General features: G+C 34.2%; 1 protein-coding gene across 3 annotated transcripts in view; it reads left to right on the top strand.

Moving 5' to 3' along the window:
- Positions 1-15607, top strand: part of PRLR (prolactin receptor) — a 169035-nt gene that overhangs the window by 31131 nt on the left and 122297 nt on the right. For all 3 annotated transcript variants that reach the window (XM_068666367.1, XM_068666366.1, XM_068666368.1), the window contains one exon: positions 6302-6356. The gene's annotated coding sequence lies outside the window, so the exon portion shown is untranslated. The remainder of the gene's footprint in view (positions 1-6301; positions 6357-15607) is intronic.

The raw sequence follows: 15607 nt of genomic DNA, 5'->3' as shown, positions 1-15607 counted from the left end.
GATATGTGGTTCTTAAAACTGAAATCGGTATTGATAGTATAGTCTTTGATTTCTGTAGCTTGTATGAAAACTCTTTCACTGTAATTCTTATGCATTGCTTTTGCTTAAGCATTTGAGCAACTTAGGATATGGAGAAGGGTTTTTTGTTTTGTTTTGTTTTGTTTTTTTAATAGGCTTATTTGGCTACATATCCAGTATATGCACAAGTGATTTATTTTCTTTCTTTCAATGTCAACAGGCTTTGTAGTTATCAATAAAATTGTGTTTGCTAATGTGATTTTCCAAGTGGAAATGAAATCTGTCCATGTTTCAGGGAGCAGAGCAGAGCTCAGAGACAACTTACATATCTCCTACACAGGAGCTCATGGAAATAGAGGTTCTTGCTGTTAGCTCACTTAGTCATTTGTTGCTCTCAGTATATTCCTCACTGCTTGAGATAACAAGATAGAAAGTGCTGTTTCCTTTCTTTCTCCCACGCCACCTCCACACTTTTTTTTTCAGAGTCTGTCTTTCAGCTTTTAATTAAATGACTAGGTTGCAAACTCCCTATCTGTCAAGGTAGATAGTGTATTTAATGAAGCAATATGATACCTGGACAACCAGAATCACGATTAGGTGAACAGTTATTCTCTCACCCAGTTGTCCCTTTCGTCAGATGGCTGTCCTATTCTTGATTTTTAAGGATTGTAGAGTTCTTTCTTATCCTGTGGTATAAGGTCTTTTTTTATGAGTCCCACAGTTTAATATGGTATATTCAATGACTGCAAGTTAAATATTCCTCTTGAATCCTGTCTTCTTTTTTGATTTGTGTTTCTCAAAACTGAAATCAGTATTGACAATATAGGTATGTCTTTGATTTCTGTAGTTTATGTGAAAACTCTTCCACTCTAATTCTTATGCATTGCTTTTGATAACCATTTGAGCAACTTTGAATATGGAGAAGGTTTGTTTTTTTTTTAATAGGCTTATTTGACTACATATCCAGTATATGCACACAAGTGATTTTATTTTCTTTCTTTCAATGTCAACAAGGTTGACATTGTTTTCAATTTACTTGTCTTTTAAGTATTCCAAAAATATAGTTATATGCAAGCTTCAGCAGAACGCAACAGAGGAAAATTCATTACTTACATATTTTTCACTGTGCTAGATACAAGCAATTCTTATCTTACTTTCACAACTTTAATATGTGCTTTTCTTAAAAATCCTTTTACATAAGATACTCCAATATTGACTAAGACAGTAACTAACACTGATTAAGACAGGTATTAAGTCTGCAGGAATGACAAAGTGTTCAACTCTGCTTGCCCATACAGGAGTGTTAACGTCTATGATTATTTCATTCTCCTTGGTTAATCTGCAAATTGGCTTTTTATTGGCATGTTTCCAATAACTTTGTCTTGTACAATACTTAAAGAAATGGAATTGGAAAAGACATGAATGCTATGTTGGACTGCAGATCTTCACTAGTCAATGGACAGAAATGTTAACAATATTTGTAATTCTTTGGTATTCCAGACTGATTGCTGTTCTTCTAACTCTTCGTACCTCTGTCCCTGTGAAATCTCTTCATTGGGTTTTGGTGATTTTTACTTTAAGCATAAACCATTTGTTGGTCCATTTACCCTTTATAATTGGATTCTTTGGTGATAATTCACAGTTCATATGGAGTCTAATAAATACAGCTCCAATTTTAACTGAATGTTATTTAAAATCAGAGTGAATTTATATTTTATCTGAAGAAATGGAATTGGAAGGACTTTTCTGGTTAGTAGTTCTGTTTTGAATGTCATACCTCCTTGGGTTTTGAGAAGATATGATTAAAACCTCTGCTATTAAAGGAAGAATGAGTGTACCAGTATCATTGAGTAGAATTTGCAGTTGTCCTTAGTTGTCCCTTTGGTGTTTGAACTTTCATTGCTTTTTCCTAACAGGGAGTGTTATTGCTACTGTGGTATTTCATCAGGATTATTTGATCCATCAGCATTTTTACTGATAGTTCTGAACTGATAGTTCTGAACTGATAGTTCTAGACTATCATCAAATGTTGCTGAGGAGGTATGCTGTTGTTCAGGAAAGAAGTTGGAAAACACTTTTGCACTATGTGTTTGGTGAAAGGGTGGTATTCATGGTAAGTTTTATAATTGTCAGAGGCCTGCCTTGTAACAGAATAATGCTCTACATTTGAGATATGTCTGAATATCAGATGGAGATATGTAACCACCTGTAGTGCCTTGCAGTGTCATACAAGCCATATAGTAAGAATTCTCTGATGACACTTGAGATACCTGAGATTTTTCTGTCATTTGAGAACAATCTTAGTGAGTGGCCCCGCATGTTGTAATTGCTCTAGTGGTATATCTCTCCAGTGGTACTGAGTTTGCACCTGCCAGAGGAAGCTGGGGCTAGGTGGTCCTCAGGCAGCTTCCTCCAGCTCTTCTATATGTGGGGAACTCCACTCTGAAAGTATTTGCTCTAATATGCTACAATTAGGAATCAACCCTGTAGTCTTCAGAGAGAGACATTAATTTTTAGAAAATAAGTTAGCTGCTGAAAATACAGACTACTTTCTTAATTACTTTCTGGGACTCAGACACTACCTTTCTTCCTAAGTTCCAAAGTTAATAGACTACTTACACCCAGTTAAGCATCATATTGCTATGCAACTTCAAACATTAGCTGGTTGACTAGATAATTTAGAGGATATTTTTAATTTATTGCTCTGGACTTTTGAACTGTTTTGAGTCAGCATAAATCACTTTTAGTCAGTGAAGCTAAATTGTTCTTAGGCTTAACAACAGACTTACAAAAACATGCTTATTCAAGAAAGATATTTAAATGAAAAACATTTTTTCTTTCTCAGGTATGAAAACCAGGGATATTTAATAAATTAACCTTTTGTTACAAATTTAGTATTCATTATTGTTACTTTGTGTTGGCTTCTTTCAAGAATAATTCTATATCCTTTGTACAAATACACTTGTCATGTTTATTACATTCTTTTGTTCAATGTCAAAATATTTGTATTTTCAACTTTTCAATTTCTATGCCCTAGAATAGTGTCCACTTTAAAGATTTTGAGTTTGTGAAAAAAGGTGGCACAGCATTTTTTTTTTTTGATCTTTTCTCAAGCATCCAGTAACCACATACATGATTTTCTTTGTGACAGCTAATTTCATTTCCTGCCTGTACCTCAGCTGAATTTTTCTTTCTTTCTTTCATTCTTGTTTGTCCTTATGTCTGTTTGGTTCACTGTGTTCCATTCTATAGATTACCTATAAGGTACTTGTGGAGTTGTCTGAGCTTTCTCCTGGCAATAGTGATAAGTGCTACAATTTAAATCTTGATATGGATGCAAAAAGGAAATGCAATACTATTAAATTGATTTTAATATACACCCAATATGTAGGCACAATATTTATTTACTGTGAAGCAATAGCAAAAGCAATAGCTGTGAAGGAGTGGGATAACTAAATCTCAGAATGCCTTGGATTCTGTGTGTTTCTTTTGTTATATGATTTGTTATTTTTCTAAGATACTGCAGGAGTCATTATTTTCATAAAATTGTCTGGTTTGTTGGTATTGATGTGCACTTTTCTTTTGTTACTGTGGCTGTTCTATTCTGCAGTTTTTCCCACAGTGAACTGAATTCATTTGCAATGTTGTCAGACTGCAAATGAGTGGGAAACAGAACTAGTACTTAGCTTACATTCAGGGCAAAAGAAGGGGAACTCAAGCACATACGCTAACGAGTTGCTTTGGAAAACACTAGAATTGAGGTTGCATTTCTACACTAACAATTCAGTTACTTTGGAGGTGTCTTCCTTCAAAGCTATTTAGTATTTTTCTTTTAGTTTTGGCAATTTGTTACAGTTCGTTTTGCCACTCTGTTCCAAACCTCCCACCGTCACAGAACTTTGCAACAGAATATTCCAGTATGTTCAGATTTTCCAGTGTATTCCGTATAAGAGAGCTCCTGTGTTTACTGAACAACTCTTGTTGTGCCACTGAAGTCTTCATGGCACTTAAAAGCAGAATTTCTCTTCTGATTTATTTTAATAATCCCCCACATTTAAATGTAATTGCCTTGTTTGAATTCAGCCCTAGATTGTTTTTTGTTGGGTTGGGTTGGGTTGTTTTGTTATTGGTGGTGATATTTTTGATTTTGCCTATGGTGCCCATGAAATGAAGAATGTGATGAACATGTTTACAGTTTACCTCCTTAGTAATTTTTAATCACATCCTGTATACGGTGGAGGACTATCTCAAGAATTGTTTCTTCTCTTGTGGCTTACCCGACTGGATTCACTGAAATAATCCATTAAAAATTTTGCCTCAGCAATATACCCTTGTGGAATTTAACAGGTTTACATTATTTGCTTCTTGTTCTCAGATTTCCTGGTCTCCCAGAGTATGTCACAGTCACTGTCATCATCCTAGTCCCACCCTCAGTATTACAGTCTTAAAAATCCTGTGCTTTCCTGTTTAGGTATAGAATCCTAGTCCTGATCCTATTTTCCTTATTAATTCAACAAACTGGTTTATCTGATTTAACTCAGCTATTTCAGTATTTAACACTACTCCTATGTTGGAGTGAACAATCATTTTTTCCTGTTTTGTACAGTGAACTACAGCATTTCACTTACTATTATATTTTCTCCATGTTCTAATTTGTAGTAGGTTATTAACCTAATTTAAAACCAGTCATTCTGTTTTTCCTGTTTTTTTTGTGTGTTTTTTTTTTTTTTGAGTATTTTCATACATTTGGTAGTATTTTTTGATTTTCTATATCCTGCGTAAATAGGACTTTATTGTTAACTAACCAGTAAACCGGATTCTTACATACCTACAAAACAGTTCAGGTAAATATTTTCTTTTAATTTTAGCTGCTTTACTTGTAATTCACATCCAACAGTGCAGTATAAGCTGTATGATATTAATGTCTTAAAATAGAAGAGTATGCCCTAGAAAAAATCACCCCATATTTGTCTGCTGTAAGATTAAAAAGAAAAATAAACACAGAAATTGAAGGGAAGCAATAATATCTGAATTACAAAGTTGGAGTGAAGAACAACATTGGTGTAAAGTATGAAATGTTTATGGATTATGTATGTTTTGTAGGAGGAGGTTGCAATTTTCATCATGCAGAATAGGGTAAAATGAATTTGTTATTGTAGGTGCACTAAGAAATGTAATTATGCAGTAGATGTTTCTACATTTTTTTCCTGGCATCTTGAGTCACAGTTTTACACTGTCAAGAAACTGAAGAGACTATGAAAGAATTGTTTTGCCGATATTAAATAATGACTTCATTTTCATAAAAACTTGGAGGCAAACGCAGGACTTTTTTCCTAAATATTTATTAATTTCCTACTCATATCATCCTCAGATTTCCATATTTTATCATAGTTCTGAGAGTTTCAGACTGTTTGTATGGAATGGTACAGTAATTTTCAGGTTCAGTCTTATTTAGCATGCTTAACAATACTTTAAATCTGAAATAATGATAACCACACAGTCCCTAAATTATTATTTTAAACTCAGAGCATCTGGGAAAGACCATTTAGATTTTAGCCTGGTGCTGGATGAATGAAAGTCCCCATTTCCATTGTATTCATGAAGAAAGTTTTGCTTTTATAAAGCACTCTTTGGCTTGATTACAGCTTTTTGCAAATTATTTTGCTTTGGTTTCTTTGTTTGAGCGGAAAGTAAGGGCAACAAGAGAAGGATTTTTGGTTTTGTTTAATCTGTTTCATAATGAAAAAAAATACATGTACAAGGTCGTAAATCTTAACAGAAGGAAAGTGAAGTCTGAAAACTTCACTCAAATTTTTATTATAAATGTGTCCAATTACAATGCAGTAGCCCTTGCTTATGTGAAAAACAGAATTTATGTAATTACACATATTCAAAAAGTCTGTGTGTCATTATCATAATTAAAAAGCCATAATTTCTTTTCTAAAGCACTTCAGGAAGCAAAATTAAGGGTCTGCCAGCATCTTCAATTTGTCTATCTTTCACAGAAAATTGTAGCCTAAGTTTAGTAAGCAAATTGTGTTGTGTTTTTTGTTGTTGTTGTTGAAGTTGTTTTTTTTTGTGGGTTTTGTGTTGTTGGTTTTTTTAAGTTTCTACATGTAGATGTCATAATAGGAAGTGGAAATTAGTGTTCTTGTCTAAAGCAAAATAATTATCAGAAATTCTTGAAAACAAGAACATTATTCCAGTCATTCATTGGAATTAAAAATGTAAATGTTTCTCTCCTCTCTGCTCCCTTCATCCATGAATTTTTTTCTTTTCATAGATATGTGTGTCACCCAACTTCGCCTGATTGACATAGCAAGTTAAAACTGCAAGCCGTGAGTATTTTTTTACACGTCAGTGAGATGATTTTAAGAATATTACATGAATTAATTGCTGAAGTAATATTTAATTTATAAAAGGTATCATGGATACCATTTTACGGTAAACAGATTGATTGTTAACATGAAATAATCTTTTGTCAGTAATAATCTTAGATACTATGACTAGATGGGAAAAATACTGATTGTTTTTACAGATTATAAAAGCATACATCAGTATATTGTATGCCTGCTGTAAGAATTTGTTTCATTTGGTTAAAATTAGTAAATATGGGTAGACATGAACTTTCTGGCTGGTTCTGCCGTCCATACTCACTGAGCACCTTCTCCTTCTAAACCCATTTTAGTTCATCTCATCTTTTCCCAGCTTTCAAATCATAGATAAGGGGAATGCTCTTCTACCCCCGGAAATGTGCATTCTATATACCAGATTATGAGTTTGATTAGAGAAGTAAAATTCAACAAAACATGAAAGTTGTCAAAAAAATGTAATAAAAGTTGATACTAAAAATAAGGTTGCTTTCAACTGAGCTCGTAGGGTAGATGTTCTGTAGGTACTCATATGTTTTTGTTTTCTTAGAGACCATAATGATCCTATTAAGATCCCAGTGAGCATAAACAGCAATTAAATATGATGTAAGAGGGAGACTAAAGGATAGTTAAATGATTTTATAAGGCAATATATCCTAGCAGTGTTTTCTTCAGTTTTCATTTGAACTTCCCTTTCTGTGTTCTGTGTTCTTTTAGGATTTTCACAAAAGCCATGAAAAGTTCATTGGTCTTTTGTACTCTTCTCATCCATCCTCTATCTCTTGTTTTTATTTTATTAAAAGAAAGTCTAACCCCATGTCTTGTTCAGACTTTAGGTCCAAGTTCTGAGTTCATCAAGATCAATAGAATTTTCCCATTATTTTTGTGCTGGTTGGGGGGCAGATTGGGATCTCATTAAAAAAGGCTAAGTATCATACCTGGACACAAGCAATATCTTCAGTATCTGAAAACTGGCCCTTAGAGTGTGTTTACAGTTGTCTGTGATGATGAGGCTTAGCTACTATCTCTCTGTATTTTTTAATTTTTTTTTCTTATTTGGTGGGTTGTGTGTGTGTATGTGTGATTGTTGGTTTGTTGTTGTTGGTGGTGATTTCTTTGTTTTGTTTTGTTTTCTGTTTGTCTTTCAACTCCTTCCTGCTTGTTACTGTGGCTGCTGTTCTTCTAAATGTGGTTCCTTACAATAGCCTGTGTAGTCTCCCTGGTCATAGCGAAGAAATAGGTACTTCTCAGACAAATTTGTCTTGCCCTTCAATATATATATCTAAAACAGTTAAGATGAGTCACATTCGGTAACAGCCCATTTCCCTTTATTGACAGTATAGGGGCACCTATACAGCTCAGCTATAGGCATCTGGTTAAAGCAAGGTGAGTCCTGATTTGTCATTCTGAAAACATTATCTCTTAGAGAGCACACAATCTACTCAAAGTTCAACTCAGTCAAACTCATTAAAGAGGGAACATTACTTCCTTGTTCCAAGATGGGCAAGTTACAGTGACCTTTCTCTTGTTTTTAACTTCATCAAGTTGATTGCATTTTGCTGACCTCCAGTTGCCTGTAGTACTTTAAGGATTTCTTCCAACTATAGGAAAAAAATATATAGGGTATGCTAAACTATGTTTTTTATGCTTATCAAGCAGAAATTATTTTGTCTTCTTTTCTCTTTCTCTGTAGATCTTAATAGTTCCTGAAATTTTGATATAGACTAGAAGTTACATGAATGAACAGTGTACTTCCTCTTGGAAACACGCTATACAAGATATGGTGATATGAAGTAGGTGTAGGCACTTTAACAACCCTCCAGTGCAGAGCAGGAACTCCCCTATCCTGTTTTTCTTTCCCCAGTTCTGGTCACATAAGCCTGTTGCTGACCTTGCACCAGCTGGCATTTATTTGATCACATGAACCAACTCACTGAAACGTCAGGAAAGTAACTTGGGAAAAACAGAAGCTGTTTAACTCATTAAATGTTTAATCTTGAGATCACATGGATGCTGTATCTCCTGAACAGTGAGGCAGGGTACGGAAGCTATTACTGAGGGTGGGAGGGAAGGAACTGAATCAAAAACAAGAGGAAAAAGTGAGGAAGCAAGATCTCACCCTTCCAGCACTATCAGACCGTTCATTTGGTCCACATGTAAAATGAACTGTCATCTCCAGATTTAACACAGCTGCTCTTCACTAAGTAGAATAATTGCAGTTCATTTTGGTGTAATTTGCAATTGCTGATGCTGCCAGGATGCATACCTGTGTCTTAGCTCACCTGAATTATTATTTCAAGTGTGATTCTAAATGCCTATATTTGCATCTCCGGTTTTTAGGTAATTTAAATGGATGGATCTTCTAACTAGGTCTTCTGAATAAAGGTCATTGGCAAGGTGCAACTGGTATAATAATCTTTATATTAATATTAAGCTTTTTCAGTAGCATTGATTTATTTCAGGAGTTTTAAATTATGTGACTTTAGAGTTAAATTAACTGTAATTAAGAATTAATTTGTGCATTTGCTTTTGATTACCTCTTAGTAAATTTTGGTTTAAACTGTCTAACTGTGCTTTGAGGTATGAATGAATGCATGTGGAACTACATACAAAAATAACTACCTGTAGTAAGTTTTAAAAGAGTTCAAGTAAAATATAATATTTTTCTATTTAAAAAAAAAAAAAAAAGCATAATATATGGTGATATCTAAATATGGAATATTTAGCTCTAAGATAAAATTACTGTGTCAAAGTTGCTGCAGTTACAAGGTCTTCTTAATCTCTTCATCGAATATTTCTAATAATTCTTAATGAAATATAAAAATGCAAAGATTAAGGAAAGAACTGAGAGAAAATAAGAATAAAGAGACACACAATGCTTAGTTATCATCCACATAGGCTTACAAGATTCTGTTGAGTACATTATTTTAATTTATTATTGGGTATCTCCTTTGAAATGACTTGGTCCTCTCAAGAAGCTGAGGTAGAAAACTTTAACTCAATGAAGTCTGCTTTTTATATATTATGTAGGTAAGTAGGAGATTTCAGACTCCAAGATGATCACAAAAATTACGAAAACTGTAAAGGATCACTAAACTTAATGGAAATATTTTTTCTGTGATTATGATGACTTACAGCACATTTTATTTCTGAAAGGATATGATTGTAAAACTGTTTCCATTACTTGGAGGATTTTTATGTTTGCATATTAAACTCTGTAAATGTCAGCAAAGAAATAAATATTTCTGATCACAACCATGGAAAAATAAAAACAGTTCTTTCCCACAGACTGCCCAGTTGACATGGAAAATTCCTTTTATATTTTATATTTCTTTTTTTTCCCACTTACCTTTTATTAGTGTCCTCTACTGGAGGATTCATCTATGAAATCATTAATTGTGAATGTATTCTTTTGCATACTAGCCCATCCCATCTGCCTCTTGTCACTGTTGTTTGTTTTGCGTTTCTTTGGTAGGTTAACAGTAAGTTCGAAATGTTTTCTCCTATTGCAAAGAAATACTTTTTTTCTGCATTTGGTGGAGAATGTAGGATTTACATTCAGTGCAAGGTCTATGCATAGCCTTTTGGTTGAACAAGGTTTTTTTGTGCATCTAATTTGCTTTAAGTTGTACATTTGTAATTTTTAATACAAGCTTAACCACTCTGTTATCAAAATAATAATATAAAGTTAAGTAGTAGTGGCTATGCATAGTGATGTAGTCCTACGAAATTTTCTTCAGGTATCAAAGATGACATATATGTCTTGCATTTCTGGTACTATCTCTGGGCCCAATTGAGGATCATAAAGACTATGCAGTAGCAACATGTTTTTTACTGTAACAAAATTTTAGACTAGATGAGGCTTTGATCTTAAAATATATATATATATATATATATATATATATATACATACATATATATATATTGTCTTGTTCATTTTGCAGTAGTCTTTTTTACTGTATTTTCTGGATTCAGCAGTGGTCTTGCTCTGTAACTTAAACAGGAAATTTGGTTGCAATGATACCAGTGAGCTGGAGCTGGTTCAAACTGATTCCACTTATTATCTATCCAGACACCACATCCATATTATCTAATTCATGAAAAACATCTTTATTATAGTCAGTTGTGAGAGAAACGTGGTAGATTGGTTAACCAGAACCAAAAAAATAAGGAGAAACATGAAAGAAAGGAGAATAGTCCTTTTCTAGGGCTGAAGAGAAACTCCAAGGTATGTTTTTGCTTTCTGCTTCTTTTAAACTCTTTTGATTAGTTTTTTTTTTTCCCTCAAAATAAGTACAATTTGTATTGTTTTTGCAATTAAACATCATATTGTAATGAAGCATTTGAAGAGATACATGATGGATACAGTGTTAATTTCTTTGCATAATCAAAAGTATATGAAGAGTATTAAAGAGTTGGTTGAAATCTTCTGCAGCAAGATGTATTCCTGCTGAGAAACCTTTCTGGTTTCATGTCTTTGTTGTGCAGAGACTGTAGTTATGAATGCAGAGAAGAGATTTTCCTCTCTTTCTCTCATCTTTTGTTGCAGAGTTACCTCATTCCCAACCATTAAAACAAGGACTGATGGCAGCAGGTATTTGAACATCAGGAAATTCTGTGTGGGAATGAAGGGGAAGATAAGGCCATAGACCTACTAGGAGTGTTGGAGGTTAGGGGTAGACAATTTAGTATATGTGAGTTCTCAATTCTGAATCAGTCCCAGTTAGAAATGCCTGGATGGTGACAAAGTGTCAGGGGTGGGGGAACAATGTCAGGGGTTGATCCCAACAGCAACAAACAGACCCTTTTAATTATGGCTTAGAGCTCTAAAGTCTTTGCAGCCTATGGGTCACATTATCCAAGATTCTTCTTTCCCTGAGATTTTTCAATCCCAGGGTCTGATTTTTAGGTTCTAGTTCTTTCTTTTATACCAGTATTTTTGATGGTCGCTTACATATTCATGGTCCTGACATTACTAGGACATACTGTGTATGTATATTGTGTGTGTATATATACATGTATATACACACACTGTATATTATACTCTTAGTAGATGTACAAGTCTTTTGAGCCTGCCTGCTCAGAACTTGAAAAGAGCTCAGCAAAAGTTCCTGCTTTGATAGACATTTTAGAAAATCTGACCAAGCTGCACCTTGCCTGTCTGCACTGGAAATCTGAAATAGAAAAAAAAAAAATATGACACGACTTAAAATGAAATTGATATATAATTGCCCAAGGGCCTCTGCCACAAGCTTTCATCTGCAAAAGAACATTCTCTGCAAAACAGGCTTTACAGAAAACATTAATGTGCCTGCCTCTTCTTTCTGGCATGCAAGGAAAATGGAAATGCCGTAAGAGCTTACCCTGTTAGAGATTCTGAATGTCTCTCATGTATAGCAGCTATGCTGTGTGGGAATTGCTGTGATTTGGACCCACTTATACTGCTTGCAGTGAGTGAAATGGTCCAGTGGACTCAAATAATGGAAGATGTAAAGGAGGGCAAATGGAAGCAGGAGCGGTAAGGAAGCAACAATGAAAAGTCCGTAGTGTGCTGTCTGGCACATACAAGGTGTATGTATTTTCATAAGCAAAGTTCTGCTCGGAGAAGTGAGCTCATCAAGTGGAAAATTAAAAGATAGGAAAGGACACTGAGTTTAAGTAAAACTGTAGAGCTCAACTTTTAATTAAATCATTTCATGATTGATTGGAATTAAAATCTAAACTGCTGTGTATGTTGATGAGAAGATGATTGCATGTAAACACTCTTGAGATATTATCAATAACTGCTAATGGCTTATTAATGTCTGGGAAAGGTTGGATGATTGAAGCTGTTTATTTTTTTTAAGTGTCAAGATCATAACTCAAGTTTCTTTTTGAAAATAAATTTCTTCTAATCCTAAGAATCAAATGTAAATGAAAACTACTGAAAGTTCTGAAGTAAGAACTCATGTTAATTGGCGTTCTGTTTCTTGATCATTCCATCCTAGACAAAGTGAGCTATTTTTGAAGGAAGCAGGATGTTAGACATACAGAATGGTTTTATAAGCCCAATTAAACAGGGTTTTTGAGATTATTGAGCACTGGAAGGTTGCAGTTCTTCAACCTAAAAAGTTTATTTTGGTTCATTCAACCTTTGAACCTACCCATGGATGTCAAATCCTTTGTCCACAATGTCGCTCTCAGTGTTGAGTAGTTGAATGCTGTAAGTAAGGGTGGTCAATAAAATAATGGAGAAGATTCACTGGCTACATATATGACTATGCAAAACTAACCAGTGAGATATAAACCCTTTTAATGAGAGCTTTTCTCTAAATGTCTGGAAACCCTGAGACTTTGGCAAGGAGACAATTCAGAAGTAGGCCCAGCTTTTCTTTGTTCTGAGTATTCACAAGTTGTTCTGGTCACCTTTAATTCTCCCAACTACTTGTTTCTTGGTGTTCTCAATTAATTCAGGAATTGTTTCACGTCTCTCAGCTATTTTTTTTCTCCTTCTGTCTTATTTAAGAAGCCACAAATTGCTGTGGCAGTTATTCTTCTCATTGTCTTGTGACCTTTTGGGTTCAGTCTAGGTTACTGAACTAACTGCCAGCTGCTTGGCCTACGCTGGACCAGATGGCAAAATCAGCTTTTGCTTTGGACTAATTTATCTATAATTAGTTGTCCCTTAGTGACAGTTGCTCACTTAGGTAGAAACTGTAATCTAACTTCCTTCCAATTCCCATATTTTCATAAAACTAATTTCTTGTGTTTATTGTTCTTTTTATTTCAACAGTCCTGTACATATATTGTGCATGATTATTCTAATGCTGTATGTATTAAGACACTGTAAGTTTATGGACAGTTGAAAAAATAAATAAATAAAATAAACATATAAAATTAAAGACTATGAATGAGGAAGGTGCAATGAATAACCAAAATCAAAACTTCCATTTTTATTTCTTTATTTGGCATTTGGGTTGAATGTCTCTCAAGATCTTGGATTTATAATCTTTCTGGCTGCTTTTCTATTTCAACATGGTAAAACAGTTTGGATTTCTAATACACAATCTGGATCATACTCTGCTTTTGTAATTTTAAAGGTACTTTTATATCTCCATGTTTTCTGGCTGAAATAAGAAATGACTAAAACTGTATATTACTCTCAGCCAAATATTTATATTTTGTAAGAGTCTGAATTGATTTTTTTATGCATATAAAGATAGCTTTTTGGAAAGTTTTTGCTCTGCTGAGACAGACATCTAAAGGAGTATGTATCTTTAACCTTTTAAGTAATCTTAGTGAAGCCAAATCTCCCTGGTGTTCATCCTAATTAGTTAATACATGTTAAATGGCACGTTGTCTAGCACACATCAGCTAATACGTGGGGCTGGAATTCTATAAAAGTCACCAGCTCTGCTAATGTCAAAAAGCAAATGAAATTTCTTTCAATTCCTTGACTTTTGTTGTCTTATCTTACGTAGTATCATCATTTCCAAGTGTCATTTGACAAATGCTTGCCATTTTACCTTTAAAGTTAAACTGGAACAAAAGAACTTCTGAATTCTATAATAAATCATAAAGTTCATAAATATCATACAACATATGGTAAAATTCATCTCTTAGAGATGATGCAGATAAAGTCCGGATACCAATTAGCTCAGCACTGTAGCTGTTAATATGCTGACTGACAACTTTACATCTATTATGCATTTAGCATTTGCCACAGACTTTCCTGGTATTTTATTTAATAGCCCAGTAAAGTACGTTGTTAATAAGTAGGCTATTTGGGAAAGCATGCTTTTCTTCTGAGATAAATTCATCAGATTTTAATTAAATTAATGCAAATGATATGTATAAGTATTATCAAGTCTTTCCTGGGAAATTGTTTTAGTGGTTGGAATGATTTAGAAGGAAGCTGAGGATAGGTCACCTCTGCTTAACATTTTGCACACTATACATTTGAAAAGTATATGTTTATATGGATGTGGTAGTAATAGATTAGGCTGTCAATGTTCCTTAAATTGTAAATGATATCAAAAATATTTGGATGTGAAGTTTTTCTTATGGTATGCATGTATGTGCATGTTTGCATGCATACTGTATTCACTCTGTGCATCTTGTGCGCAGCTCATTCTGTAATCAGATTATTAGTTCAATCTTATTAGAGTACTATCTGCTCTGAGGGTATTCCCTTAATCCCATTTCTTTAGCATGCAGTAAATGTGGCAAAAGCAGTAATGAACATTAGGCTCAAATAACTGTTGCTTCCTCTTCACCCCACCTCTGCAGCTTTAGAATCAAGAGACTTTGCCTGAGCCTATAGGGGTGGGGGGAAAACAAAAGCAAATGCTAACACCCCTAAAACTCACACACTTTTATCTGCTGCCCTCTAATCACTTAGCCTGGTTTTACCAAATAACCATTTTATCAGTTGGGAATATTATATTGCTGAAACTTGTAAAATAGAAGGAAGTAAAGTATCATGTTTTGTAGGTTAGCATACTTTATTAGCATATAACACTTTGATGTTGCATAAAACACCCCTCTTACAGCTTACTAGTAATAACGCATACTTTAAAAATAAAATACTTGCTTATTCTTTATTAAACATACTTACAATATCAGTAGGATGCCGATGCATATTGAAGAGTTTCAGCATGCTTTTCTATCAGTCATTATGGTTTCATGATCTTAGCAAATTAAATGTGCCAGGAATATTGGCGTGGGAACCAACTAATATTAAATAACTCCACGTCCGTACTTTTAAATTGTCTTGCCCTCCAAAACACTGTGGCTGCATGCAGACCACCTACCGGGACTGGTGCTTGTGCAGCTCCAGATCTGCACCCAGCAGTTGTTTGGGTTAGTTCTGGTTGATTTGGACCAAATCTGTGCCAGGGACCACTCCAGCAGTTTATCAGTATGGGTAACCAGGATCCAATACCCAGGAATGCTGGTAGGCAGTTTGATTTACAAAGATGGATGTATCCATTTTAGCTAATATGTAGCCATTTCAGCCTGTAAAATTCAATTTGACCTTGTTAATGTATGAGTAATGTGTTTTAAATCACACTAATAGGCACTTTCTGAATACTGTTGCCACCTCTATCAAATTCTGCAATAACTTCATGTTCTGAGAGAAAAAAAAAAAAAAAAAATCATATAATCAGTCTGCTGCCTTCAACATGAATTACACTGACAACTTTTACTGGTACATCTAGAAAAAAAAATACAACCCC

This window comes from Anas acuta, chromosome Z (genome assembly GCF_963932015.1).
Source record: "Anas acuta chromosome Z, bAnaAcu1.1, whole genome shotgun sequence".
NCBI lineage: Eukaryota > Metazoa > Chordata > Aves > Anseriformes > Anatidae > Anas > Anas acuta.
The sequence above is the reverse complement of the archived record's forward strand: the minus strand, read 5'-3'. Positions and strand labels throughout refer to the sequence as shown.